General features: G+C 45.9%; 1 protein-coding gene across 1 annotated transcript in view; it reads left to right on the top strand.

The window, feature by feature from the left end:
- The first annotated feature begins 5,687 nt into the window (after positions 1-5,687).
- Positions 5,688-23,897, top strand: part of ZMIZ2 (zinc finger MIZ-type containing 2) — a 99,396-nt gene continuing 81,186 nt past the window's right edge. Inside the window, exon 1 of the mRNA XM_035140137.3 lies at positions 5,688-6,169. The gene's annotated coding sequence lies outside the window, so the exon portion shown is untranslated. The remainder of the gene's footprint in view (positions 6,170-23,897) is intronic.

Here is a 23,897-nt window from a genome sequence, read left to right on the forward strand (position 1 = left end):
CTTCCAGGTCTGCACCATTCATAAACGGAGGTAGTTGTAAACCGAGGTTCCACTGTATGTGTTTGCTTGGTACATTTATGAACATCTATTTTTGTAATGGTCGGTGGCTCTCACTTGCCTGTCCCAGCCAATCTCCTGGCTTGAGCAGCTTGTGGGAAACACACAACTCGGCACTTCTCTTGTGAGCCGTAGTCAAAACAATTTCCCAGTAGTTCGCTACCACCACCCTTTCTCACTTGCACCTGGCCAGAGAGCCCAAAAGGGATAGCTACTCCGCCTTGTTACAAGGTTGCAAGCCTCTGACTACTCTTAATAAAGCAGGCAGAAATTCAACTGGTTTGGTTTCTTTACTCAAACCAAGGCACACTCACTTGTGCAGCCCAACACTCAGTATGCGACCAAATGGTCAAGGGACCGGACTAGTTGCCCCACCCTGAACAATACTCAAGGTCCAAACCAAAATATACCTTTTCAAGGCTTTATTAAAAAGTGTAAAACATACAACTTAAAAATAGCAGTGCACATTTCTTGTGAGGTTACAGAGATCGCAAATAATAAACATAAGCATACAAATTGCTCTAACTAAAAGATACATACGGTTACGCAGATATAACTTGTTGCAAAGCTTTCAGAAGGCGCAGCCCGCAGGCCCCCCTTCTCTTCTCACAGCTTCATACTCACAGAAGCTCTGGCAAAATTGCAAGTGGCAAAATGCGAAGTTCTAATGCTAGAACTCCCAAGTTATGGGGAAAGGGTCAGGTGGGGTTCCGTTTTCCCACCAATGGAAATGAGGCTCCAATTAGCAGTTTACCAATGATTTCAGGTGTAACCCATTTGTCTTCACCTGTCTTGCTTCACACTCTGATCTAATACTAGCAGATAGTAAGACAGTTCTCTCATTCCCTCCCAACTCATCAGGGTCAAGCCGACCCCAGGTGGACAGGATAGAGTGATTAAACCCCCTCCCATCCGTACCATAAGGAAATAGGGAACACCAGTGTTTCTTCTTCAGCCAAAGGCAATTACCACATTCCTTTGCAGGCAGCTAATTGGGGCTAGCAGAGAGGGACTTAGCAAGTTTTGTTAAAGGCCCAGCCTGCTCTTGCTGTCTCTCCCAGCATCCATTGCTCTTGACCAAGGATTCAGAGTTGTTCATACTATAACTCCCATGCCATATCCATGACAATTATATATATATAAGACCTTAAAATTCTTATAACAAATACATACACTGTTGATGAGGTTTAAGAATTGTTCTGATAAGAAATGATGATAATGAGGATAGTGGTGAAGGAGGGGCTTGGGGGGGGGGACACCTCTGGTACCGAGGGTTGCATTCACCCTTAAACATGTCCTTATGAAACTCACCATTTGGGCTGCCAAATGGGTCAGCTGCATTAGGATGCAGAACAAACCAGGGTGTACCCCAAGGAGAAAGGGGAGAGCTTGGGGAATTCCAGCAAAGGCAGGAACTGCCTGGAAAGGAGCTGTCATTGTGTTAGTGTTGAGACTGGTTGTTGTTGTTGTTAATGCTGGGCCTGCTAACTCTGTGGTATGTCTTTTTACAGGATGTTTGTATTTTATTCTTTTTTTCTTTCTGCTATTTCTTGCATGCATCTGTGGTAAGATGTCCCTTTTTCAAAAGGGGAGGTGATGCCATAAACCCAATAAGTTAATGCATGTCAGAATCTAGCTAATATCTGGGGTACTGAAGGGAAAACACAGCCTGCAGCCGTTCTCCTGGGTGTGTAGCCTATGCAAACTACCGGTAACCTGGCTGGGCTAGCTAAGTGAAAGTCATTCTGAAACAACAGACAGTCAAAAGGAATCCCCTCCCAGGTCTGTGCAAAACAGAGGTTACCACAGTGGTGGGGACGGATGTGAGGTTACAGGAAGGTTTGGGGGTTTGGGCTCAATAGTTTTCTGGGAAGAAGAAAGGAAGTAGGCAGAATTCGGGGGGGGGGAAGCTGGGAGAAAGCCACTAGAATGGTGTGCATAATAATAATAATAACAATAATAATAATAATTTATTATTTATACCCCGCCCATCTGACTGGGTTTCCCCAGCCACTCTGGGTGGCTCCCAACAGAATATTAAAAACACGCTAAAACATCAAACATTAAAAACTTCCCTAAACAGGGCTGCCTTCAGATGTCTTCTAAAAGTCAGATAGTTGTTTATTGCTTTGACATCTGATGGGAGGGCGTTCCATGGGGCGGGTGCCACTACCGAGAAGGTCCTCCACCTGGTTTTCTGCTACCCCACTTCTCGCAGTGAGCATGCCTTGGACTGTAATGCTACGCAGCTGCAAGGAGTAAGACCTGCTCGAGATGTAATGCTGTGAACTCTCCCTCTTCATGGAAGACTCTCAGTGTATATAGGTGCAAAATAGACCATATATCTTAAAACACTACAGCATGGGTAGGCAAACTAAGGCCCAGGGGCTGGATCCGGCCCAATCGCCTTCTAAATCTGGCCCGCGGATGGTCCAGGAATCAGCGTGTTTTTACATGAGTAGAATGTGTGCTTTTAATGCATCTCTGGGTTATTTGTGGGGCATAGGAATTCGTTCTCCCCCCCCCCCCGAAAAAAATATAGTCCTGCCCCCCCATAAGGTGTGAGGGACAGTGGACCTGCCCCCTGCTGAAAAAGTTTGCTGACCCTTGTACTACAGCCTCTGCCATGGAATTTTGGTACTGCTTGGCGTGGAATGTAATAAATACCTCCAGTTAAGGACCGTCCTCTGGTGGCTCTCTGGGTGTCTACTACTTTCATCATCCTGGCCCTGACCACTGGCCAAGCTGGCTTGAGCGGATGGGCAATGGAGTCCAGCAATCATTTGGAGAACCGTGTTTGGGAAAAGCTGTCACAGTATAATCAAAGCCCCTCACGTTTTGTAGTGCAAGAATTTGATGACTGTAGCTGCACAACCGTGTGTGCAGGGGGCCCGCCTGTCACCGGTGTTTGTAGTAGGAAGACCCTCCATGCGCTCTGCGCATGGTGGGGACTGCAGCAAACATATGTTTTTGAAGCAGTTGCGTTGTTTGGGGAGCTGGGGTGGAGGAATGAGTCTGCTTGACGTTTTCTGTGCGTTTATAAAAATAATAATATCTATAATGAAATGCATAATCATACTTGGCGGCACAGCTGAGCTGGAAAACAACTGAAGAAAACAGCAGCCAAGGAGGCTCTGGATCCTAGCAAGATGCAGTCATTTCAGAGGGATGCCATAACCTGGTCCAAGCAGCGTCTGGTCTGAAGACACCTGATGCAGGAACTGTGTGGAAGCTAAGCCCACCAAGATCTAGCCAGTGCATGGATGGAGACCACTTGGCAAAAGGAGCCTCTCGCATGGCAATGCAAGTTTCACCATGGTAGCAAATGTGGGACGTCACCCAGACACAAACAGGTCTGCATTCTCAGTGACAAAGCTCTGAGTGACCTTGGGCACGTTGCTATCTTGGATCCTAGCCTACCTCGCAGGGCTGCGGTTAAGAAGAGGGGACACTGTGGGCTCATCGCCAATGACCTTGGAGGGAATGATAAAGCTGTGTTTTCTGAGTGTACAATAAAAAGCCCTTCAGGTTCATTAAATGCTTAGTGATTTTATTTCCCCTGTATTTCCCCTTTCCACCAAGAAGCGAAAGGAGGCTTCCTCTTTTGTCTTCACAACAAGCTGGTCTGAAAAGAGACAGGAGCCAAAGCCACTGTTGTAAAGAAAAACTGCTCCCTTTCCCTTATGGGGTCCACAAGAGCCCTTATAGAGTCCTTTTTAGGTTCTCCATCGGTAGGGGAAAATAACAGAGAATATTGAGAAGCAAAGCAGCTAGTAAGCATGATCTTTATTAAAGCTGTTGCAACAGGGTGCTCCCCCCATACGCAGGAGAGAGGAGGACGACCCAGGACAAAGGTGTGCAAGCCCTTATATAGACTTTTGAACTGCCCACCCTGTAGCTCAAGACCACCACTCCATACATCATACATAGATCACAGAAGGGGTGTAGCCCAAGACCACCCCCTTAATACATCAGAGAAGGGGTGGAAATCTGGGTGTGTTGTTTCTTCCTGTCTGCCAGGTTACCTGGACATCCTGGCCACTTTTGTTACGATAACAACTCAATTCCTAAATTCAGGTCACAGGCTCACACCCTATTCATATCTTAAATGTGACCTTAAGACAGGATTTGTGAAAGAGACAGTGGGGAGATTTCCATCCGTCGTTGCAGAGAAATATTTGAGGTCATTCTGGGAGAGAGAAAATGGTTTCAGGACTTTTCTGTGGGTTTCAGACATGTGGTTTACATATTTGTATGTGTTTGCTTGGTACATTTATGAACATCTATTTTATATATACCAGGGACGCGGGTGGCGCTGTGGGTTAAACCACTGAGCCTAGGGCTTGCCGATCAGGTCGGCGGTTTGAATCCCCATGACTGGGTGAGCTCCCATTGCTCGGTCCCAGCTCCTGCCAACCTAACATTTCAAAAGCACGTCAAAGTGCAAGTAGATAAATAGGTACCGCTACAGTGGGAAGGTGAACAGTGTTTCCATGTGCTGCTCTGGTTCGCCAGAAACGGCTTTGTCAGGCTGGCCACATCGGCCAGTAATGAGATATGAGCACCACAGCCCCAGAGTGGGTCACGACTGGACCTAACAGTCAGGGGTCCCTTTATTTTATATATATAATACCTTAAAATTCTTAGAACACCACCCAGAGTGTGGTGTGCTTCCTGGATGAATGGGGATTTCAAACCGAGGTCTCCAACATTCTACCCCTGAACCGCCCTGGCTCTGAAAAGCAATTCTCACAACAACCCCGTAAGGTAGGTAAGCAGCGCTATTATCTCTCAATGCGAAGACAGCGCGCGCCTGGCTGTAAGGGCGCCACTAGCCTCGGAGGCAGGACGGTCCCTGTGTGGCTTTTCCCGTCTCGAGTACGTGTTGCGTATGGGGATCGGGAGCCGTGGTGTATTCATAGCTGCGGCGAGCTTTGAACGGGGAGTTCCCAGCTCAGCCTCGTCATCGCGGCGGCCCCTCCGCTGGAGGCATGGACGTCCGTCTCATCATCTACCAGGCTGCAGGCTCTCCTCGTTGTGATGAAACCTTTCTTCGAGCAGGCAGTGTGTGGGCTTGTGGCTGGGGGAAGAGAAAAAAAGACACACACACACAGAGAGAGCAGCCCTCCACGTTACTTCCCCCACCCATCTTTGCGGGGTGGCACCGTAAAATAAAATGCACAGCCACCCGTGCAATTCAGGAAAAAATAAAATGAAAAACCCCACTGAGTTCAAGGAGACTTAAACGCGCCTAGGGCTGCAGCTTTTGAACAGAGGGGCCGGGGGCAGTGGCGGCGGGGACGGAGGCAGAGAGGGAGCCAGCGCTCTTTTGTCTGATCCCTTCCACTACCTTCCCACCCGCGGGAAGACGCTGCTCCCTCTTGCGAGCATCACCTTCCTCTCGCGCCCCGGGAGGAACCTTCCCCCGGCGCGCGCTCCTTGCAAAATGCAAAGTGCAATGCAAAATGCAAAGCAAGCTCTCCTCTCTCTCTCTCCCTCCCTCCTACCATCCTCCTCCTCCTCCTCTCGAACCGGGAGATAGGAGCTCCATTGCTCTAGCCTAAGAGGAGGAGGAGGAGGAGGAGGGCCATGAATATTGATGAGGCTGCCGGGGCTCTATTGTGCAATTGGAGCTGCGAGGTGGAAAGCGCAGGCAGAATGGAGGTGGAGAGCGGCGATGCGCTCGCAGCTTTGTGGCTCCGGCAGTAGCAGCAGCAGCAGCAGCAGCAGCAGCCGAGCCGAGCAAGCCAACAGCAGCAGAAGCCGCCTGCACCGGGGGAGGGAAGAGGGGGAGGAGCGGGGAGGGGGGGGGGCTTTGTTACTTGCACACAATCGTTTCCCATCCAGCCCCCCGCCAGCCACAGCCAAGCGGACGCGATGGAGCAAGGGCAGAGAGATCTGTAGGAGCCACAAGGATCTGCTGAAGACCCACACTCTCACACACACACCCCAGAAGGGAAGAAGAAGGGAGAGCGGCGGCGGCGGCGGCTCATCCGAGCCCTCCTCCTCCCTCCAAGCCAGGAAGAGAGACAAGAGGAGCCAGGCGAGAAAAAGGCCATTTTAACGTGGCTCAGCTCGGGCTCTTGGGCAGCAGCAGGCTCCTGCTTCGGAGGTTAGTGGCGGCTGAAGGGGGGTTTTTTTGGGGGGGAGGCGAGGCAAGGTGGATCTGTTGTGTTACTGATTGTGGCTTTCTTTGGGGGGGGAAGGTGGAGGGGGCATGTTCCCCAAGGAGAGAGGAGAGGTTGTGTGTGTGAGAGAGCTTTGTGTGTTGTGTGTGTTTAAACCTCGCCCCCCCTCCAATTGCTATTTCACTGAGAAATATCTCTCCCTCTTGTTCGTATCGGTGGCTTTGCTGGGCGCTGCTGGATTTCCCTGTTGTTTTTTCCATGCTGGCAACTGGGAGGGTTTGGTGGTGGGCAGAAAGAGAAGAGGCGGAGAGAGGGGTGGGTGGGTGAGGTGGGGACCCTACCCAGTTATTGGGGGCACCCACCTCACCCAGGGTGCCATATTTTTTTGGCTGTTCTGAAAACAATTTTTCTTTTAAAAATATTGTAATTATAATTATTGGCTAAAGTGTGCCAGAGAGAGAGAGAGAGAGAAAGTGAGTTTCTATGGCAACAGAAACTGATGCCATGGGGAGATGTGGGCACGATGTGGCACCTGCTATGGGAGATGTGGGCACCTGGGGAGGGGGGTGTTGTGAGGCTGAGCGGGGTTGTTGCGAAGAGCACCTGCTGCCTGGCCAGCTGTTGGCTCCTGTGTGCTGTGGAGGTGAGGCTAAAATCACTTGGTGTTCCTGCAGGCAGGGATGCCATTCCCTGGGCAGTCAGACTGAGGAGAATGAGGTGGCCCTGCACCGCTGCCGTTGGTTCTTTTAAGGGGAGATACTTTGGGTACTTGGGAAGGATATCTCTTCCTCCGATAAGCAAGACTTTTGCATGGCTGTTAGAGGACATCTTAAATGCCAAGGCCCCTGTTCAAATGCCGCCCTATAGTTTGTGTCTGAATTAAAACCCTACTCCAAAGGGAGAGTGTGAGAAGACCAGGTACTGCAGAGAGATTGGAAGATGCTTCATCGGGTGACTTTAGTTTTTAATTCCTGTAGCTGACTGATCTTGTGGAAGTCTAATGCACAGTTTCAGTCATCTCTGGTGGGTTCAAGGCCAGCAGGGCTTTTTTTCAAAGCCAGAAACTTAGGAAGCTCCCCACATCTTCACCCCTTTTGAGGTGCTCCACTTGCATGAGTCCAAAGTAGACAACAGGACAGTGTCGGGCTCCTAGGATATTCACACAGTTAAGATCTGTTCTTCTCTGGAGCTGGATGGAATTTTTATATCCCATAAAGCACAAAAACAAAAAAGAGAAGTTTATTGTTCTGCCTTTTGATTGCAACACAAGTTTGAGATTCCATCGTTCTCCTGTTTTGTGCACCGATCATGGTCTGTTGGCAAGTAGGGGTAGGTCTCCAGCTGTCTGCTGACACTGCTCTTGTTTTCTGGTATTTATTTTTTTTAAAAAATTATCTTACTGCTTTGGGCGGATGAATGCAGCAAGGTGGGGTGGGAGAGAGAGCATCCTCTTTTCCCGGTTGCTGGTTGCTCAACTCATCTTGTGCTTCTGACTTTTCTAGACACTGCTAATCTGTCTGGGCCAGAGCATTTCCCAGGTTTACCTGAATTTGGGGTTTAATGGATCAGCGTAAAGCCAGCAAGCAGGCAAGGAACCTCCCAGACTGTCAAGCGGCCTTTTTATTCTCATTTATTTGATCTGTTAAGCCTGTGATCGTATACACACTAACCTGGAAGTAAGCCCTATTGAATCCAGTGGGACTTATCTCTGAGTGGACATGCCTAGGATTGTATAGTGAAACATGTCATAAATACCCTTCGCGAAACATCCTATCGTAAGTCGTCAATCAAAGTGGGCAGGGGAGAGAAACTTTATTCAAAACAAATAAAGAAACAAACGAAACCAAATGAATGAAAGAATAACAAAATGAAACTGTGGGCAGGGCCAAGAGAGACAGAGAGGAGGGTTGGATGTACGGTACTCAATATCCGGCCAGGTCATGAAACATTATCATTTGGATCTAGACCAGGGGAATTGGTTGAGGATTGTCCACACTAAGGCTAGCCAATGTTCCTTCCAGATGTTGTTGGACTGCAACGTTCATCAGTCCCAGCCCACCTGGTCAGTGGTGTGCGGTGAAATTTTTCATAGGGGAGCAGTTAGGGCCAGAGGCACCAACTTGCAAGGCCAATTGGTGGGGTGATGTTGCGCACGTGACATTACGCGTGTGAGCATTGCGCCTCCCTCCCTAAGCTGGGCCGAAGCTTCACAGGCTTTGGGAAGGAGGCATCAGCGAACATTCAGGAGACATGTCCACTGACTGCACACCACGGACAACAAGACCTGGAATGTGCCACATTGGCTCTCCATAACCTACCCTGACTAGCTACAGCGCTTCAGAGCTTCAGGTAAGGGTCTTTCGCAGCCTTACTTGGAGATGTTAGGGATCGAGCCTGAGACCATTTGCAAGTAAAGCAGCAGCCGTTCCCTGCAACGGAACCAAGGCAGAGAATCTTTGCAGTCTGAGTGCCACAAACAGAAAGGCCCTGTCTTCTGCACTTCGGGCCAATAATGGGGCATCAAGCAGAACCTCTTGCCAATGTGAGGTGATGCCTCCCCCTTTTCTGTCTGGTTGAGGAGCTGTAGGAGGGAGGGCATGCCCGTCCTCGCAGTCAGTAGCTTGAGTCTATAAATACATTTTAAGCACTAAGATTTCATGAATGAACCAGAATAATCACAGAGCCAGGAATACTCAGCAGGAGTTTGGCTGGTTTGGTTGGTTCTGCGAAGCTCATCTTGCCTGTCTGCTGTCCTCCTCTCTTGGGTGTATTGTTTTTCTTTTACCATGTTACTAGTAGGATATGGCAGCCGTGGCGATGTTTGGGCACCTGCAAGAGGGGGAATTTGGGGGAGGGCAGAGACCATGTGATCTGCTTCCTTTTCCCTTAGTCGCTTTTTCACAGTGCTAGAGAGAAAAGGGTTGGGTTTGCGGGGTCTTTTTGCTCATGCACAATCCTTGCATAAACTCTCTCTAGCTTTGTATTCGGTTAAGAGCCCTGGCGCATTGGTTTCCATCACTCTTGCTGCAGCTGAAGAGACAGTGAAGAAGTGGCTTTTAAGCTGCTGCCTTAGACTAAGGTTATTCCACTGGTCCCAGGGTTGTCTACTCGGACTGGCAGTGGTCAGAGTAGATCTTGGAAAGCAGCCTTTCCTACGGTAGCTCTTCTACCTGAGAACCTTTTAACTGGGGTTACTGGGAACTTGCTCCTGGAAACCTATGCATGATAGACATGTGGTCACTACTGAGTTGTATGCTATTCTCCATGCGGCCATTTTTATGGCCTCATGAAGTGAGCATGGGATAATGCTTTACTGGAAGCCCGACTCCTGCTCATGTTTGGGGCCGTGCATCACCCACGTCAGCCCAAAGCCCCATCTACAGTTGCCTCTACCAGCTCAGACCTTGCCACTGTATTCTGGTGCTGAAAGTTGCTGGCCGACTTCTGCTCCCTGCACAGAGCTACAATTCCCAGAGTTCCCTGGGAAGCGGGGTTTATTCTTCAACCATTCGGGGAACTGTAGCTCCGTAAGGCGAATAGGGCTTTCCTAACAACTCTCAGCACCCTTAACAATCTACCATTCCCAGTCTCATTTGGGGGCATCCTTAGAACAGTCTGATTGATCCATGCACGGAGACGACTTGGCATGCAACTGGTTGCGATGGTGAGGTTCTCAGGCTTTGAGTGAGTTCATTGCTGGGCACTATCACCCACACAAGAGAGAGAAGGTGACAACAGATATGGGAAATTCCAAGGTTTATAAAAGTACCAAAAAAAGAACCTTTAGAAGAAAAACTCCCTAAAAGTGAGGGGGGGGGAAAGTAGCACCATTCTCTCACAGCTGTGAGTGTCAGGAAGGTAATAATGAGCCATTCCTAACCCTGTGTTCCTTGTCTGAAGGACCTTCTCAGAGGTCCTTCTCAGTGCGTCCTCTGAGGGAGATGTGGAAGGTGGCAATGCAAGAAAGAACAGGCCTTTTATTTGGTGCACCCCCCCACCTACTTAAGAAATGTTCTCCTCAGGGAGGTCCATCACTCTTTTAGGCGCCAGGCAAAAATAATCCATTTCAGCCAGGCTTTTGGCCTTTAATTTGGAGAGTTTGGGGTATTATGGCCTTCTTTAATGGGTGGGATATGCTAGACTGCTCTCTATGCATATGAATGATCTTTACTTTTATTTTGTTTTAGTTTCGCATTGGTTTTAATTTTGTTAATTATATTGTAAGTTACTTCAATTTGTGTGTGTGTGTGTGTGTGTGTGTGTGTGTGTATCTACCGTACTAATAAGTACAGTTAATAATAATTTCCAGGGGTATTTGGTTTTTGGCAGGTCAAAACCAGTCAGTTAGGAACACTTAAGTTCTGAGGAGACAGTCAAAAAGTGAATGAGTTGATAAATATTACAGGGTTTGTTAATCCTGTAATGACTTGCACACATAGAATTAGTTTCTTGGGGTTTGATGAATAAGACAACAGTAGCAGCATCCATCTCTTTGAGCAGCCAAATCCTGCAGACGCTCCAGGATTGTAACTCAATTTGATAACTCAAAGCAACTTTCAATAGCTGTTAGCTATACCTAGAGCTCATAGACATGGTCAGCTAATGTTATCAATAAACATTATTTGTTATTTATTCAATTTATACCATGCGTTTTCCTCCCTAAGGAGCTGAGCAGACCCAGCAATGATAAAACATTTACAAAAACAGTTTAAAAAACCATTCTAGAAACTGTTTAGGAACATTGCCCTGCAATACTGTCTTTCAGCCAAGAGTTGCCTGGATAAACTGGAATGCTTTAAAATTTCTTGTAAAAGTCAGCAATGAGGGAGACGGACGCGAGTCACTCGGAAGAGCTTTCCACAAAGGGAATCACCCCTGGAAAGGACTTGTCCCGGGTCAACACCAGCCAGGCAGCTCCCAGTGGCAGCAGGACCAACAAGATTTTACCTGCTGGTAATAGGGTCAATGTCAAGACACTTGAGGGATGCCCAAGGCAAGCTATTAGGTACTTGGGGCTCAAGACATTTAGGCCAGTGCTAACACCTTGAATTTAGCCTGGTGCTGTGCTTTTAGGACCCTTCTTCCTTTGCCCATCACCTTTCCTGTTGGGGTTGGACTGAGGCAGTGTTCAAAATTAGCCAGGCGCCGGGCGCATTTTGCACCTGTCTTCCGGTCATTTGCGGCCAATGGAAGATGCCTGGGTGCCAGGATGGCGCCTGACATCTTCACCATCTGGGGATCATTGGATCAGGACTGTTTTCACACACCAAAACTCTGCCTTGTAGAATTCTATCAGTTATATTTTATCTGCACAGTTGGAATGAATTTCTGGAAGCCAATTGCTTTTTCTGTGCAGCCTAAGCAGGAGCAGTCACCATTAAGAAACAGAGGTCGGAATAGGCCAATATATATGTGGACTGTCCCTGGATCAAGGGACTTTTCTTTAAGTTTTCAAAGCTCAACCTATCTCAAGCTTGTCATCCAAACTGGACAGGTGTTTAACTGAGAATCAATCACAGTCAGTCCATCATTTGAAAAATAAGACTTTAGAGCTGTCTTACCCACCTTGGTTTAAGGAGTCATTTGGCACCTAGCTTATATATCTGAGTTTCTAACACTCAAGGGTAGGGTGGGGCATTCAGGAAAGTTCCACACACTAGACACACAGAAGGGAAGTACTGTAGCCTTGTAGTAGAACCACCAAGGTCCAAAATAGTGGCTGGGATGGTTCTGTAGCCTCATGGAAAACAATGAGTCAGTTTTCCTGCTTGCCCACCACAATCGAGATAGTAGAATGCCTTGCTCTTAGGCACGGTCAAATCTACATCTGAGTGACTGTAGGTGGGGGATTCTAGCACACAGCTTAAAACTTTGCAAAGACAACCTGTCAGTACCCTGGGAGTGCAGAAGAAGTGACACTGAGTCTAGGCTTAAAAACCTGGATATACGGCAATGCAGTGGAAAAAGCTCAATAGAGCAAAAAAAAAAGCAGCTCAACAATTTTGGGGTCTTCATAAAAAAGCACAACAACTTTGCGGGTGTCAGGAATTCTACAGTGTAGGGCAACCGCTACACTGAGGCCGATAAGCAGTTATCACATACCAGACTTGGTGCACTCATACAAATATTCTTGCAGTTTAATTTGCTGGCGTTGAAAAACTATTGGGAGCTGCAAATCCATTTTCTGCACATCAGCCCAGGATCTACCAGTAGATCCTGACTAAGCTCTGCTTTAGAAGGTCCGTGGCTCAGTGGTAGAGCATCTGCTTTGCATGCAGAAAGTTCCAGGTTCAATCCCCGGCATCTCCAAGTTGGGTTGAACTTGGTAATGGCATGTGTAGGTGGAGTGTATGAATGACAGCTGTCTTGTTTGTTTTTGTTTATAGTGTCTCCTAGGGCTCATCCAGGTTTCCATCAGCGCCATTCCAGGCACAGGTTAGCGCTTTAAAACACAGTTTCTGAGATGGTTGTTGTTGTTGGGTTTTTTCGGACTCAGCGCTTTCCCTGGGAAAACCCACATTTTATAGGAGAACCGGAGCAAATGGCAAGCCATGAAATATCCGATTGCCGTCAGTTCCAATTCAGTGGTAAAACTCTGGTTTTCCCAGGGAAAGCATTGGAACCAAAACAGAACAAAACAAAACACCGCTTGGATACGGAGCTTTGAAGCGCGGACTTTGTGCCTAGAAACTCAGCACAAAATGCATTCTGGATGAGCTCCTAGTAAGGAATGTAGGACTTCCTAAGAGCTGGTTGAGATGAGCTGACTGAAATTTGCTCCAGGCATTTTGCTCGGAGCCAAAATAAGACAGATTTCTGTGTAATGTAGCCAGAGCTTTTTTTCAGCCAGAATTCACTGGAACTTAGTTCCGGCACCTCTTTTTCTAGAAAAACAGCACTGGTTGTAGCTGATTAGATTTACTGTTTTCAGAACAAAAGGCAGTGAAAGTAGCCACCACAAATAGTACTACAAATAGTTAACTTTTAGCCAAGAAATTGGTGGAAGGTTGAGTTTTCTTATGGCTTTCACAGATGCTGAGCTGGTTCAGATGCCATGACAAACCATGGTTTATTATCATGATGAAAATAAGCTGGGCTTGTGCGCTTGTTTCTTCTCTTCCTGTGGCACAGCCATGAAGAGGAGACTGGAAATGTTCACTTCTGATTTCGTTTCGTTCTTTGGTTGACAATTTATGTGAGCCTACAATTGTTTGCATGAAGCATACAAGAATCAAACCATGGATTATGAAGCTGGCTTGTTTCAACAAACTGTATTTAAGATTAACCACCGTTTAAGGTCCAGGCGTAACACTAAATTACAGTTAATCAAAACCAAAAGTAAAAGTTTTATCTCATGACTGTGCTGAAGAAGGCAATGAGTACATAAGCTAGAGGCTCACTGCAGCCCATTCCTGTAGCAATATACCATGTTTTATCATGACATCTGAACTGGTAAAACAAAATGAAGGAATACTACACATAAATATATATCTGGAATATATATCTAGTTTTTACTCCTCAGTACAGTGGTACCTTGGTTCCTGAACAGCTTAGTTGTCAAACATATTGGCTCCTGAATTCCGCAAACCTGGAAGTAAGTATTCCAGTTTGCGCACTTTTTTGGAAGCGGAACATCCGACTCTGCTTCTGCTTGAGTGCAGGAAGCTCCTGCAGCCAATCGGAAGCTTCACCTTGGTTTTCAAATGGTTTTGGGAGTCGAACGGACTCCCGGAACAGATTAAGTTCGAGAACCAAGGTACCACTGTATTCTTTTGAAATAGTTTTATGGAATTTAATTCCCGAGGTTTACCTAAGAGCAGTAGAAAAAATGTTTTAAGTAAAATAAATACTAATAAGTTTACAGTGTAGTGCTTATCTTCTTGTAGCCCTTAACTCTCACAAGCATGACCCTAAGCATGTTTACTCAGAAATAATAACCACCAAATTTACTTCCTAATAAGTGTACTTGGATTGCAGCCTCGATTATGTTTCTCGGAACCCATGGGAATAGGAAACTAGGAACCAGGGAACAAAAATAGTCGTGATTGTAGTAAATCTGGAGATAAATATGCAAACAACACAAGGCAGTAAGCCAGTTTGGTTAAAATTTAGTGGAATTGCCTGTTGGAGGGCTTGATATTCAGTCTCCTGGAACAAAGTTTTTCAGGTTTTAGAAATTAAACAACCAGCAACCTTTACATGATGCCTCTGTATGTTGGACTGTACCAGTGCAGTCTACAACAGGGAGGTCAAATATTTGAATGCTCTCAGCCCGTAGAAGGCTAGCCGCCTCTCTAAAATGCTAGTTTTGCAATGCATAGCAGAGGGAGGGAAGTATGCAAATATTCGATTGCTCCTCTGCTGCCCATAGTTTGCTGAAGATGTAGCAATAGCATGGTGTTTACAGCAGGGACGAGGAATATGTGGCTGTACAGATGTTCCTGTCATCAGCCAGCATACCCAGTGGTCAGGGATGATGCGAGTTGTAAGCCTAGCAACATCTGGAAGGCCAAAGTTCCCTGATTTACAGGATACCTCCTATCTAGCTTTCCCCCACCCCCTTGTTTGGAGTGCTTTGAAATAGTTAAATAGGCAGAGAAGCAGGAAACAGGATTGCCAAGTGACCAGAGTATAATGGCCTGCTTTCTGTGATTGTTAAGGGCAGCTTGGTCTTTAGGAATCTTTTTGCAGCAATGAAATAAGTTTGAAGACCCTAGAAGTTGTGGAACTTCCACCATCCCTGACCATTGGTGATGTTGTCTGTGACAAATGAGACTGCAACATCTGGAAGGCCAAAGGTTTCCCCATCTTCCCCCCACCCCTGCAGCCATTAAATATTTTATTCTGTTTCGTATGAGAACCCCTCAATCACTAGGCCCAAGTGAGAAACATATACTGTACCGGTAATTCTGAAAATCAGTTTACTATGCCTGAAGCTGTTATTACTATTTGCGAACAGATGACTTAAATGTTCAAAATCACTGTGGTGAAATTGAGGTTTTTGGCTTTGAATTGATGTCAGCTCCACTTTAAAATATCTACAATCTACATTATTGGTGTTGCTCAAGGCATTTAATGCGTAAAAAATGTGCCTCTTTGACAATTTCAGGAGGTTGTTTGCTTCCTCACATTACTGTGCTTTTTCCTTACTGACTTCTATGCCTGGAACTGCCTCCCAGAATGTCTCTGTGATACCAAATAAAAAAGTCCTTCCAGTAGCACCTTAGAGACCAACTAAGTTTGTCATAGGTATGAGCTTTCGTGTGCATGCACACTTCTTCTTCTGACAAACTTAGTTGGTCTCTAAGGTGCTACTGGAAGGATTTTTTTAAATTTTGTTTTGACTATGTCAGACCAACACGGCTACCTACCTGTAACTCTGTGATGCCAGTTCCTCATAATTCCTTTAATTTCTTCTTCGACGTCCACCTTTTCCATTAAGCCAGGGATGGGAAACTCTGGCCTTTGTGTGCTGTTGGACTACAACTTTTCTGTGATGGCTCCCTGATTGTGGAATGCTCTCCCCAGATAGGCTTGCCAGGCACCATCATTATATGTCTTTAGACGCCAGGCAAAAACATTCCTCTTTTTCCCAGGCCTATGGCTATTAAATAATCAAAGGCTTGTGAAAGTGTGGGGGAGAGACTGTTCTTATGATGATGACTTTACTATTTGGCTGTCTGTCAGTATGCTTTTTACTAGGTTTTTATTACATTCTAATCACTGATGTTTTGGAATATGTTTCTCATGTTATAACACTGCTTGACCTCTGAGATCTTTTGATAAAGGGCGGCATATGCCTGCCATAACTAATATCCATACTCTCCAACATTTCTCCAATGAAAATAGGGATGTTCTATTGCATAATCATAATAATAGCCATAAAAGTATACACCGGCCACCTGACTGGGTTGCCCCAGCAACTCTGGGTGGCTTCCAACATATAGAAAAACATAATAAAACTTTAAACATTACTTATCTCCTTGCCTAAGGGGTTGCATAACTCCATACACTCCAACATTTCTCCGATGAAAATAGGGACATTCCAAGGGAAAGTGGGACATTCCGGGATCAAATCAGAAACCGGGATGGCTTCTCTAAATCTGGGACTGTCCCTGGAAAATAGGGACACTTGGAGGGTCTGAGAGTTGTATTTGTTTCTCAGACCCTTTTTGCCCGTGGTTCCACCAAGGGGAAAAGGAACTGCTGCCACTGTCAATCTATGATGATGATGATGATGATGCTCCTGTGCGTTTAATTGATACACAGGCTTTTCCTGGCAAGGAGCTAGACACCATCGCTGCTAATTTCTGTAAACCTGACAGGTGCTAGAGGCACAGTTACAGGGGCTGGCTGAAAAGTTGGCAACCCCTCTGCAGCCCTGCCCAGTGAGAGTCTGACAACCTTAAGCCAGCGTTTATTAAAATGAGTGTCAAGTGTCAAGAGGATTACTTTTTATTTTCTGTTTTCCTTTCCTCATCACACTTTTCAACATACCCTCCATAGGTGTGGCCCGATTCTAAGTGATGTGGGAGATTGTGAGCGTTAAGAACTGGGAGGTGGTAGCTATTGCAGATTAATTAGTCTAAACACGCTGGCCCATTTTCAAACAAATTGTTTTATTGGTACAGAGCTTATTTTATTATTCAATAACATGCATTGCTGCAGATTACCTGGATAGGGGTATGGACAAGTGCACTGGCAGAGCCAATCCAGAACTCATGCTAGCATGCCATGCACCCAGTGTTCGAAATTATCCAGGTTTTCACTGCCTAGGGCAGACCTTCAAGTAACTTGGCCTTAAGCCGTTACATTCTTTAAAAGCCATGACCAACACTTTGAATTGGGCCTGAAGCATATTTGCAGTCAGTGTAGCTGATGCAGAATTAGTATAAAATGGCCTTCTGTAAAAGTAAGTCCTGCCGAACTAACTTTGTAGAGCGCTTTCCTGGTGAATGATGCAGTAGGCTGTACAGAACTTTGACTTTCAGAAAGTTCTTGATACCGTCCTTTGCCAAAGACTTCTGAGTAAGCTTGACATGGACAATTTGCAAATGATTTTTTTCTTCTTCCGGAAACCATTAACACAGAAACAAGTGCTAAACTTCTGCTCAATCCCACTAGGTTTCCAGAAGTGGCTTTTACTTTGTGGGGAAAGTACCGTAACATGAAATGCAAAAAAAAGTTAAGGAAAAATGTTGGGGAGACAGAATAAAATGCTGTCTGTATGCAGTCCTGTTTCTGTTAGCAAGTAGGTAGTGGCATTGGAAATTTTAATGTGATGTTTGTGACCTTGCGAATCACACAGACTCTTGAGAGGGGCCCAAGGAACATCACAGCAGATGATACAAGGTTAGATCCATCTCCTGTGACAACAGAAGGCCTGTGTGGGTGAAGGCTACCTGGTGTTGCCTGTATCTGATTTACAGAATGCAGTCATATTGAAGCTCCTTTTTTTCAGACTGCCATATCCCCATAGAACATCAGACTCGATGATGCCCTGCACATTTTATTTGACACCTGCACCCAGCACCTTTTCCTAGCGTGCATAAAGTTGGGAATGAGGTGTCTGCTTCGGATGTAAACCCCCCCACCTTGTGCTTTTATGCAGACACGCAGTGCCTTTCCAGTGTGGGGTAGTGGTTTTTGTGTTGGCCTAGGACTGGGGAGACCCACATTCTAATCCCCGCTCGGCAATGAAATTCATCGGGGGACCACGGCCCAGTCACCAGCTCTCAACCTAACCTACTTCACAGGGTTGTTGTCAGGGCAAAATGAGGGTTTGGGGGGGGGAATCATGTACCTGAACTCCTTGGAGGAAGAATGCAATTCATAATAATTTTATTGATCCATGGGGCATACCAAGTTAAATATTACGGTCTGGTTGCATTTATTAAGACCATTAAACTTGTCTCGTGGAAGCCAAGTGGCTCTGCACTCTATAGGCTATTTTTGCTTCTCGGGACACAGCCGTGCTTGTCCCTTTTCTGCACATCCAACACCGGATGTGGTGCTGTTGGATCTCCACTGCCCCAAGGAGATTGCCAATTGCGTTAGTGGTGAAATAGTTCACTAGGTAACTAGGTTAAGTACTGAGTCATCCGCCCACTCGCTTATATAATGCAGTATGGGCTTTTAAAAACAGGTGTCTCTAAAGGTCAGGTGCTTTAAAGAAGGAACGTGGAGGTGTGCAGTTCTGGAGTGTGAGAGTGGGGCTTTCAACAACTGAAGGGGGAGGGGGATGGAGGGAGGGAGTACAGAAAAGCAACAACACATTTTCAGATTATTATTTTTTTGCAGTGCACCTTTGCTTTGGGGCTGTGCCCAGTAGTGTGCTATTGGGTGGCAAAGCATAACTGGCATTAACTTTTCCACCTAGCAATCTAGCTCTGTTTGCTCAGTGCAAACCAGGCAGCCTTCTGACTCAAAGTCCTGGAAGCAAAAACCAACGCCAAAAAAACAAGCTGGTGCCCTGTAGGGTATGAAACAGATGATGGTGCAAACAGATTCCCCGGGCATTGGTGGGTCGGGTGACTGACGAGGCAGAGCGTTTTGTTTTGTTTTTCAAAAGGACACCCCACACAGCTTGGATTGAAAGAGGGACTGTGGCACGTCCAAAAGTATAATCTCCAAGATAAGCTTGTGTGTGTGTGTGTGTGTGTGTTTTATATTCAAATGTTGTCATTATTTATTATATTTATGTGCTGCCCATTGGGGTGGTTTATAACATGGTTAAAAATGCAAGCTACAACATACAGCCCCAAAGCAGCCCCCCCCAAATCTCCCTCCCTCCCCCTCTCCCTCTCCCTCTCTCTCTCTCTCTCTCTCTGATAGGCAATGAAAGCCTATTACAAACAATAAGAATCAGCACATATTGCCATGTAAAAGCTGGCAGAAACACAGCAGGATAAAATCAGTTTAAAACCAATGTAAACCCCGTAAAGGGAAAATGTGCAAGAAATTATAAACACCATAAATGTGTGCCTGTTGGTACATTGAAAGGCCTGGTGGCTCCATAGTGTGGTGCCATGCTAAGGGAGGCAATCCATATATATCGGGGGCCACCACTGAGAAGGCCCTTTGCCACCAACTGCCTCATTGCATTATGCAGAGAAACATGGGACCGTGTGCTAGCACACGGCCTTTTAAAGTAGCAACACTTTTGATTTGGCCTTCCGTATGAACTGACCCATAGTTTGCTTTTCAGGCAGAACATCCTTCCATTAAAGGTGATTCTTAGCATGGCTAGTTTATAATCGGTGGTTGTCTTTCTTTGAAGCAGCTTCTGTGTTACCTACACAAGAAGTTTGTGTTTGGTGGCCGATGGTGCTGCTTATTTGTTTGCCAATGCACTTTGAAGGTTTTACGGTTTGATTTGCCCTGCTGCTCCCGTTTTTTTATTTTCAGTTTTCTATGCTTGTCCTGATGTAGGGTTCAGCTTGGAAGGAGCATACTGTTGTAGCCAATAGAATGGGTTGGGGTGTGTGTGTGTGTGCTTGTGCTTGTGTGTGTCGTTCCCCTGATAGTTCATCAGGTTTGAGAAGGTGTCCACAGGCCTGAGAAAAAGTCGGTGCCCTCTGATGTATATTCTGTTTAGCCACTTGTAAGATCCCATTTGCTTCCATTGGCTCGTGTCTTAAGCAAATGGATTCAGTCATGGGGAAGTCCATGGAGAGATATAGGTGGAAAAGATCAGTGTTGTGATGACTCTCTCGGGAGAATATCTAGGTGTCCTGCCCAGAGGCTTAAAAAAAAGGTGTATCATCAGCATAAATTGGTTATGACATTGGGTTGATGCATTTGCCCAGGTAGTGTTCCTCAAGGTGATAGCTGGGAGTGTCCCCTGACTAGCAAGGAACAATTTTGTATCCTCAAGCACTCCATTGCTAAGAGTGACCTCTTCTGACTTCCATTCGTTGACCTGGGACTGTGTTGCTTCAGCACAAAGGTAGTGAGCATTGTTTGGAAGGGGCTGTAGCTCATCCGTAGAGCACATCATATGCATGCAGAAGGTCCCAGGTTCAATCCCTAGCATCTTCACATAGGACTGGGAAAGATCCCGGAGAGCCTCTGCCAGTCAGTGTAGACAGTACTGAGTTAGATGGACCAATGGTCTGACTTGGTAGTATAGAGCAGGGGTGGCCAACTCCCAAGAGACTGCGATCTACTCGCAGAGTTAAAAACTGGCAGTGATCTACCCCCTTTTGGGGGGGTTCAGGTGAAAGTTGTTGAGCTTTTTTGGGGAATGAAAGCCCTGGTTTTTGGGTTCAGGGCTAAGTTACTGAGCTTTTTAGGGAGGAAGAAGGCCTGTTTGGGGGGAGCCAGTGATCTGCCAGTGATCTACCACAATTGTCCAGTGATCTACCAGTAGATCACGATCTACCTGTTGGACATGCCTGGTATAGAGCAACTTCCTGGAGCGGCACTGTTTTGGGGCCATTTTTTCCTGGATTTAACCTATAAAGCAGGCACCCCCAAACTTCGGCCCTCCAGATGTTTTGGACTACAATCCCCATCTTCCCTGACCACTGGTCCTGTTAGCTAGGGATCATGGGAGTTGTGCCACTCCCCAAAGCCTGGAATACTCTCCCCAGGGAAGCTTGCCTGACACCAACGTCTTTTGGGCAACAGGTGAAGACCTTTTTATTGTCTGATGCATTTGAGTGCTAATAATGTTCGGTTCTTGCAGCCGTTTTCGCTGGGCTCTTTTCTGATTGTGCTTGTGTTGAATAGGGAAAGGAAATCTTTCTTTATCAATTTTTATTAGAGGATGATGAACTGTTGGTGTGGTGTCCTTAGTTTTAAACACTGTAATGATGTGAATTGCATCTGCATAGGAGTGTTACTGTTCTCGGTTGCCTTGAGACTCTTTTGGTAGGAAGCAACAAATACCTAAAATTAAAAATGTTCCTATGTGGAAAAGCTTGTAGCCGTACTTTTGCCTGACATACTTATTTCCCACGAGCAGGCTTGACTTTTATGATTGGCTTTCGACAGAGTTTGGATATTTGTGCAGCAGGTCTGCTGTGATTTGCACAGTCTTTATTGCCGTTTCATGATTGCTTAAGGCAGCCTTGGCCAACCTGGTGTCCTCCAGCTGTTTTGGACTACAACTCCCATCAGTCCCAGCCAGGATGGTTGATGGGAGTTGTAGTCCAAAGCAGCTGGAAGGCACCAGGCTGCAAAGACTGCCGTAGGGTGCTGATGCTTACGTAGCTGGTGGACGACAGAGCCCAAGAGTGTTAAGAGATAAAAGGGCATTGCTCTGAGGTCTTGCATGAAAAAGCAAGGGGTGAGATGGGTGAGATGGCTGAAGATCGCTTTATCATGTATAATGGATAAGAATCCGATTCCAACGTCTCTGTTCAAACCAGGTCTTTCCATGGTTTTAAGCTTGGTGATAAGTTGCAATTCAGCAACTTCTCTTTCCAGTCTATTTCTGAAATTCTTTTGTAGTAAGAAAAGACTTTTTATATTTATTGCATTTATTTCCCACCTTTTCTCCAGGGAATTCAAGGTGGTGTACATGGTTCTCCTCTTCGCTATTTAAATATTCACAACAACCCTGTGAGGTAGGCTAGGCTGAGGTCGACAGGCCTGGCCCAAGGTCAGTCAGTGACTTTCATAGCTGAGTGGGGACTTGACCCCTGGTCTCCCGGGTCCCTAATCCAACACTCTGGATTCTAACCACTGTACTTCATTGGCTCCTGTATGCCAGCACTACATGGTAGATTAGTATGTGTGTGCATGCTTTGTGTGTGTGTATACAGTCAATTTAGACTAGTTGAGCCAATGTTTAAACTGGACACAATGACTGGCAGAGATGATGTTAAATGTTAAATGTTGGCAGCCCCTTTGCCCAAGGGACAGTCACCTTTTTTCCTTCTTAAATTGCTCTTATCAAAATAAACACTCTCTGCTCATCAGGTCTGACTACTTTTGGTCCTCCCATTGTGCATTATGAGGATTTTCCACAAACTGGAGCTAGCAGACAGTCCTCTCCAGATATGCCTTCTTCCTAAGTGTTAATCAGTCCCTACTGGACAAGCTGCTCTCTTTCTTCTTTAGAGTGAGTCAGACTTCATTCCTTTGTTCCAAAAAGCCATCGAAAATGCTAGATGCTTTTGATTGGCTCAAGATCTACCTGACTCATGACATCATGACTCATACCTGAACTTAAGCTTCTCCCCCTCTAGTAGTAAGACCCTGCCTTTGATGAGAGGCTGAGAAAGGAAGAGAGGGCATGTTGTTTTTCTCCGGCTGAGTAACCATAGTCCTGTTTACACATTCAGAGTGGCATTTTTATCCTATCCAAATAGCTCAACCCTGCATTCATGGTTCTCTCCCCTTCACCCATTGTGTCTCCCCAACAACCCTGCATGGTAGGCTAGGCAGAGAAAGTGGGTGATTTGGCCCAAGTCTGCCAGTTGAGGGGCCATGGCTTAGTGAGGTTGGAATGGCTTGCCTAACGATCAGGTCATTTCACCTTCTTTTGTGATAACCAAGCATCCTTTTTATGGCAACTAGAGAATCTAAACCTGTGATAAAGTGGTTGCAACTACTATTAAGTTAGTTGAAAACATGCATGCTTGTTAGCCTACTCCTGTCCTGATGTGTGTTATCTAGAGCTAGATCTCTGTAGCTCCTCCTAGCTATCAGCCCCAGGGTCCTTGAGAACTCATGTTGGCCTTGCCCTATTGATAACCCCTTTCAGAAAAGGCACCAGTAAGTTGCTTTTCAGTCGGATCCTTTCAGTTGAGAGAAAATGAAAGTATGATCACACTGTATGCTCAGAGAACAAAAGACATTTTCCTGGTGTACTTCATCCTTCTTGAACTTTGAAGCAAATTTGGGCATGCAAAAGAGTTGTGCAGACAGGTTCGTTCTCTCTCTTCTGCAGCATTCTTCCGGGTTTTTCCATCTAGGAACATCAGGGGAACTGCAGAAAAGAAAGCCTGCCTCTCTGTACTCTCCTGATCGCTGATGTGGGTGGGGGATTGGGCAGAAAACATCATTTGTCATAGGAACTTTGGAGGCTGCCTTTTATTGAGTCAGATTGCTGGTCAGTCTAAATCAGTATTGCCTACAGCCCTACACTGACGAGCAGCACCTCTCCAGGGATTCAAACAGGAGTCATTGCTGGTTCCTCTTGGAGATGCCAGGGTTTGAATCTGATTTCATGCAAAACATTTGGTCTTCCACTCAGCATGCAAATCATGTATTCTGTCCATACCACAGCTAGGCAATGCTTTCGTAGTCTTCAGATGCAGACATCTCAAGTTCATCCATTTTTCTTTTCAGGCAAAAAGTCTAAAAGAGTTTTTCCAGGCTATTATTGATAAATGTCAACAATCGTCTTCCTCCAGTCCAACATAACAAATTTGTCTCCATTATTGAAAAATAACAAATCCTTGATCTTTATTCCCACAGAAGCCTCTTCACTGTGGTCATATATTAGAGCAGAAACCCATAGTCATTTATCTATTGTATATTCAGTAATTCACACCCAGATCCCATTTCCTGTTGGCCATGATTTTGCATACTAATTTAGGAGAAAATTATCTTTTCTTTTCTTTTTTTAAAATTTGTAAGAAATTTCTTCCATTTCCTCTTGTCCCATTCTTTTTCCAATAGTGTTGCCTGAGATCTGATGGTGGCAGCTTCCTCTAGATTCAATTAGTCTTTTCCTTCTCAACTCTGTCTGCCAGCTCA

The sequence above is a fragment of the Zootoca vivipara genome, chromosome 14, assembly GCF_965207765.1.
Source record: "Zootoca vivipara chromosome 14, rZooViv2.hap1.1, whole genome shotgun sequence".
In the NCBI taxonomy this organism is placed as follows: domain Eukaryota; kingdom Metazoa; phylum Chordata; class Lepidosauria; order Squamata; family Lacertidae; genus Zootoca; species Zootoca vivipara.